Consider the following 7,122-nt stretch of genomic DNA (forward strand, 5'->3'; position numbering starts at 1 on the left):
TCTATGATCGCTCTGCAAGCTGCTGTGAGTAGGCTGATGCTTTTTTTTTTTTTTTTTTTCTTTTTTTTAATCAGGGCAAACTGTGTTCTATGGCAGGGAACTTTTGGCAGAGCACCACTATTTGTAATGGATGTTGGACAAACAACATCTGTTGAAGGAGTGCCAAAAGGACTTAAAATTTCTCTCAGAATAATAATATTGGATATTACAAATATTTTTTACAATGTTATCCAAGCATTAGGTAAACATCTTAAATTAAGACAGCAAGTTATTGCCCCTGCTGCAGTCTATTTCAAGAAATGATGTACTAGGTATTCACTGAAGGGTATAGATCCTGTATTAATGGCTCCTAGGTCTGTCTTTCTGGCATTCAAAGAAGAGGAATTTGGCGTAGTCTCAAATGCAAGACTGGTTGCTGCTGCTACTTCTGGTATTAAAAACTAGATTTTCATATGCCTTTCCAAAGGGATTTCCTTATAGGGTGAATCATATATTAGAATGTGAATTCTTTCTTTTGGAACTAATGGATTGTTGCTTACAATAGTGAATCATCCATATACACCTTTGCTTCAGTATGTGCAGGACATGGGCCAAAAAGACATGTTGCTTCCCTGCATGGAGGACAGTGAATGATACCTACAGAACAGATCTTTGCCTACTGTATCCTTCTTTCATGATAGCTTTAGTTTGCCTATATGTGGCCTGTGTCATACAGCAGAGAGATGCCAGATGGTGGTTTGCTGAGCTTTCTGTGGATATGGAAAAGATTTTGGAAATAATCATTGTTATTTTAAAACTATATGAGCAGTGGAAGAATTTTGGTGAGAGAAAAGAGATGGCAATTCTTCTTAGTAAGATGCCAAAATCAATACCACCTCCAGTGAAGGAGAGTAGGGTCCAAATGGAAGTCAGAACTCTAGCTATAGTAATCTTAAAAAATATTCTGAAGAATATTGGAAATAAATAATTGGACAGATTTCAGTAATGTCTTCAGTGGAACACAAATAAAAATGAATAGCTTATTTCTGACAAGCATATTTTATTTTTACAAAATAAGTTTTTCTTTATCTAACTGGATTCTACTACATAATTTATAAAAAATATCTTAATTATAAAAGTTTGAAAAGGTTCTATGGGACCTACAGACAAACATACATAGACATTTAATGATTAATAACTTGTGATTAGTATGTTATTTCTTAATTTGGATGAAAGAAATTATAGTTTTTTATTAAGCCAAGAAATATGAAACATAATTTGTTTAAAAATTTCTTTGGTCATTGAGGGACCAAAAAAAAAAAAGAAAAAGTCAATATATGAGAGGTTTTTTCCCCCACCTCTGGAAGTTAAACTTTAAAACTCTATTTAAGGAATCAGATTTCACAAAATCATAGAATATTTTGACAATGATGTTGATAATGTCAAGGAAATTAATGAAGTTTCTTTATTGATTTTAATATGTAATTTATTCAATAATTTTGGTGTCTTGCCATGGAAGATACTAGCCCGGCCTAGCAGAAAAGTACAATATATATAGGATCTTTGACATTTCAAAAGTTGTATTAATTCTGTACATTTTGAAATGCTGGGCAAAATTCTTTTAAAAACAAATCCTACATGAAGTTATTTGCAATTAATTCACAATTAATGAGACATTTTGAAAGTTTAATTGAAGAAAATACCATAATTAGGTGAAATTTTGGTAAATTTTTAATGTTAATTTTTTAATCTTCCATGAAAAAAATTTATAAGATACATGGCCTAGTTTAATTTTGTGTCAGTGTGGACTTATAGATCTACTGCAGGTATCCTGAGCTAGGAATGCAATCAGGTTTCAAGCCAGTTTGATAATTGGCTATTCTTAATTTTCATGAGTTTAAGACCTTCAGACCAAATGTTATGTCAGTGGACTTGTGCTGTCTATGGAACTTAATAAATTAATCATTTTCTTCAGACATGAAGGAGAATGATAAAACTTGGGAGTCACAGGATGTTAATCTACAAGTTAAGGATTAAAACATTTTCTATAAATAAATTGTGAATGATGGATTATTAATATTAACTTCCTAGTATAAGACTGCAAGAAGAAAAATAAATTCTTCAGCTAAGAAAAAGACACAGAATAATGCCCAATAAGACTTATATGCCCAATAAGACTTTATAGTTTTACCATACCTCTATTCCTATCAATCACTGATTTGTTCTCTATAACTATAGTTTTATCTTTCAAGAATGTTTTATGTACTGAAACCCTGCTGTGCAGAAGCCTCATAGTAAGTCATTTATGTTGATCTGGGTTCCTTGATCAAGAGTCAAGGGGCTCAACTTGACTTGGGATACCTAGAAGAGGCTTTCTAGGGGTAGGGGCAGAGGCACAGCAGACAGAAATCATGTCAGGGTGTCTCTTTCTGTTTTACAGGAACACCATACCATGGAGTTTCCCTAATTACCTATTGCAGAGAGCCATGGAACATTAGATCCATGGGATTGGCTGGCTAAGGTTTCCCAGGGAGGAACAACTAGAAGAAAAGCTTTGAAGGACAGATTTTGAAAAATGGGAGAGGGGTTTGAGGCAAGTTGTCTAATTGCCAGAGGTTTTGACTCACAAAATATAGAAGAAACATGACAGGAAGTAGAGAGGGTTCTAGCACTCTGCTTGGGCAAAGGTATTGGGAAGTTTCTAGTGAAAATACTCTAGTGAGATATCTTGTTGTGGGAACTAAAACACCAATCACAAGCAGACTCAGGTTATTTCTGGGGTAGGCTAGTGACTAGCAGATGACTTGAGCTGAGACTGGGACCTGATTCTTCTTCTCTGAATCATAATCTGCAGTTTAGTACCTGGAACTGAATAAATGAGAGTTAACTGGACCTGGAGGGAAATCATATACACAGAGATAAAACTGGGGTTTGGATGGCAGATGGGCACAAAGGGAGGTGGGAGTGAGGGAGAGAGGGAGCTTCTGCAGACACCTTGTTCTCCAGCCTTCCTATCTCTTAAGCAAACAGGCATGAGTGAGTACAGACATGTAGTGGTTTTGCTCTCACTGCCACAGGTAACACATCCCCCGCCTTCTAGCAGCAACATCAGAGGCCTGGGCTCTGAGAGTGCCCTCAAAATCCCCTGCTGCATGTCACTGTGCAGACTTGTTAAAGTACTAATCACACAACATCACAAGGAAGGTTTCCTTTCCTGAATACCCAATCTAGAGTCCAGGAAGGGATCACCCATTTCTACTTTGCCTGTGCCCAAGTTTCAAGACAGAGTGCATGTGTGGCAACTAAGTCCTGGTGAACTGAACAAGATAATCTTTCTTTTCTCACAGTCAGGTGAGGACTGTGTTTGTTTCCACCATTTCTTCTCCTTCTGAATGAGGAAGTCCAAAAGACCTGCCCTGTGATGGCCTGTACTCCTCCAGGCATGAATGGTTTCCCAGGCAAAGATGGACATGATGAAGCCAAGGAGAAAAGGGAGAACCAGGTACCTGTTGGCTCTTCCAGCTGCATGACGCTTGATCTTCCATAGAAAACTGCCTGGAGACATGGGAGGAACGTCCTATCTAGGAAGATTGTTTCTCCTACTATATCATATAACTTAAAACAGAGATGCATCTCCTGTCCTCTGCCAATCCAGACCTCCACCTATCAGTTTGTGACATGTGTTTGTCTTGTCTGTCCGGGAAAGCATTCTTCAAGGTAGGCTGTCCCATGGAACACAGGAGGACTATTTCTTCTCTGAGTCATTGGAAGTAGTGGCTCAAAAGATTGGCCCTGGGCCAATGTCTCCTTTCTCTGGGAAGGAATTGGGCATTAAGGTTTTGGAAAAGAGAGAAAAAGAACAGATAACTAGTCATGTTTTCTTTATCTTCCAACAGGTCAAAGGCTCAGAGGTTCGCAAGGCCCACCTGGAAAGTTAGGACCTGCAGGCCCCCAGGGCCCCCTGGATCAAAAGGGGCAGTGGGTGAAAAGGGAGACTATGGAATATGTCCGGGTAAGATCCTTGCAGCTAAGTCCCACCAGAATATCAGGTGGGAGGTGCACTTTTCCTGATGCTTTATGGGAAGAGAACTGGTTGCTTCTTGGTCCAAGGCCATCAGCACTCTCTAGATTACTTGGTGCATCAAGGGATTTCTACCAATGCCTAAGTATATATTTGCTAACCTTTCAGGGCCACTCCCAACCAACTATACCCCAGGCCTAGAGAGAGAAAACAGGATATCTGAGTGTGGGCTTAATATGTCTTTTATCCCCAAAGAGTATATCCATGGCATGGCACTTACATTTTCTTCAAAAGAAGTCAAGCCAAAACTTAGTGGGTTCAAAATACAACCATTTATTTAAATACAATTTTGTGAGTCAGTCACAGATTTTCTGATTTTAGCTGAGTTCAGTCTGTAGTGAACCGATGGATGGCCAGTGGTTCTGTTCATATGTGGGTGTCAGCTGGACTGAGGAGATTAAGACATGGGCCTATAATTAGACAGGCCAGCCAGGGGTTGTTCAAATAGCAGAAATTATAACATTCCCAATTGTAAAAAGAACAGAAGCTTCAAGGCCTACTGAAGCACAGAATACATGCGTTATCATTTGTGCCACATTGTATTGGTCCTAACAAGTCACAAGTCCAACCCAGTTTCAAGGAGTGTGAAAATAGTCTCTATTTTTTTTACACAAAAGAAGCTGCTACTTTTGCCATCTATGACACAACTTGCCTCAAGCTCTCTTCACTCAGACAATGACCAACTAAAAAAATACACATCATGATTTCTTGATTAATTTCAGAATAAATTTGAAAAAAACAAAACAACAAAAGGCAACAAAAACAATACTGTTCAAAATAAAAATCCTCTGTCTTTAGTCAATACTTATGAGCTCCTAAAAATCCCTCCAGAGGTTTCTTTTAGTCTTTTATAGAGCAATTTATTGGAAAAAAATAGTGAAGAATTCCAGTTGCAGATTTCTGTCATGCTAGGTAATCAGGGAGTGCATGTGTGCATGTGATATGTATGTGTACATAATGTGTCTTTAGATATAATCGTCAGATAAAGACTGATGTTTTGGACTGAGTGGAAACAGAGGTATTTTTCTTTGTTTTGTTTCTTAGTACTATTCATCTTCCTTCAAAGTTTAAATAAAGGCACCCAGCCTCATACATACACAGTTTTGGGACCCCTTCTCAACAATGCTCCTTTGCTCTATTTTAATTTTCTAGAATGTGATGCTAGCACAGCTGCTTACTAAAGAGCAGCTCTCAAATCAGAATTAGAATGCATCAAAAAGTGTAAGTTCTCTCTCTTGTTCCTAAAGTAGCTTAAAGTTAGGAAATGGTGAAGATCAGCGAATATTTATTGAATACATTTAATTTTCTAGTACCTGGATAGGCATTTCTTTTATTCTGATATCATGAAATCCTCACAACCCCCCTTAGGTAGAAATGGAGGCAAAAAGAAGTTAAAGTTTTTGTTTAAATGCACAATAGAGCTAATAAGTGGTAGAATTGGGTTATAAATTGATATCAGTATGATTTCAGAGACCCTAATACTGTACTCTGATCTTTTCTCACTTGAAAATTGTATGTATGCCTCTTTGTTATACTGGTGTCTAGCCCTGGCAACAGGACCATACTTGTTCTTTCTGACCTGGGCCAAATACTACAAGACATTTCTATTTAGTCTTGAGTTAACAGTATGGTAAAATTCAGAATTGCAGTTCTAGACTTCTTATCCAAAAGGACAAAGGATATGTGCTAAGTTTGTCCCTTCATTTTAAGGTTTCCAGCTTTAATAAAAGATAAGATACCAGTTAAATTTGAATTTCAGGTAAAAAAGAGCAAAATTTTTGGTATTAAGTATATTTCAAAAATTGCATGGGAGTTTACATGGATGAAAAATTCATTATCTAAAATTCAAATTTAACTGCATGTAGCTTTATTTTATCTGGCAACTCTATTCTGGAAACCTTTTTACCCCATGACATACAGTGGCCAGGGGTTAAAGACAAGCCAGCGTCACTTACTTTTTCACATTTTAGTACTGTTATTGTCTGAGAGCAAAAAAGTTGGAAAGTTGGAAAGAAGTTATTCTAGAATAGTGGCAAAACCAGGAACTTTAACAGTGCCAAGACTGTGTGTGCCCAGTTCCAGGTCCATGGCCACTGAATGCTGAAGAGAATCAGGCCATCCAGAGTCTGGTCAAACACTCTGCCTTCCTAGGCATGACAGACAAGGAGAATGAAGTCCAGTTTGTGGACATGACAGGAAGGAGAGTGAGCTACCAAAACTGGAACAGGGAAGAGTCCAACAACGCTGGCCCAGGGGAACACTGTGCAGATGCTGCAGGACAAAGGTGGAATGATGCCTACTGCTCCTCCTCCTTTCTGTCTGCAAGTTCTCTGCCTGAAGGCAATGTGCCCCTTGGCTCCCCTTGTGCCTTCACTGCACCCCAAAGACTTATGTTCTGCTCTGAAGATGAAGACAGCAATTTCCCCATACCTAGTACTGAGTTGCTCCTTTTTTGGAGCATTGGAGAAGATGAGGAGAAGGGATTGAATCATGGGATGTGGTGGGGGAGGGAGAAATGAGATTTGTAATGGTGCAATATAGGTTTCTAGTTCAGCCCAAATCACTAATAATGGTCACTAACAGAAATTAAAAAATCATGGTGATAGTATTACTATGAAGCACCATGGTAATATTAATAATATATATTAAATGATTACTTTAAGCCAGATGCTACATTTTTGTATCTTACAATGATTATCTACACATATGTGTATTTACTTCTTAAAGTACAAAAATAAAATGAGTTCATTTTTCTATTTACTACAGAGCTCTGTTATGCTCTCTTTTCCCTATGGGTAGAGGGCTTCCAGGGTAATGAATCCCTATACTAACTTCTTCCATGGCTTCTCAGCAAGTCTCAAATATCAAGAGGACCTAATATGTAATGCAGCTTTATCTCTGAACTCTAGTTCCTTTTAAACTAGGTAAAGTATATAAATCTCATGTGAGCAGATTCCTGATTTCTCTCACACATATACACCCAGGTAGCCATCTTCTAGGTTAATCTACAGGACAATTTTAGTATCCTAGAAACCCCTTTATAATCCCTCCTAGTTGATATT

At 37.9% G+C, this 7,122-nt stretch overlaps 1 pseudogene across 1 annotated transcript; it reads left to right on the plus strand.

Moving 5' to 3' along the window:
* Positions 1-275: 275 nt before the first annotated feature.
* LOC306658923 (cyclin-C-like) lies at positions 276-6,579 on the plus strand (annotated as a pseudogene). The gene is made up of 3 exons: positions 276-925; positions 3,876-3,991; positions 6,115-6,579. The product of its transcript is annotated as a cyclin-C-like (transcript).
* Positions 6,580-7,122: the final 543 nt, after the last annotated feature.

This window comes from Sciurus vulgaris (assembly GCF_902686455.1).
Source record: "Sciurus vulgaris genome assembly, chromosome: 4".
NCBI lineage: Eukaryota > Metazoa > Chordata > Mammalia > Rodentia > Sciuridae > Sciurus > Sciurus vulgaris.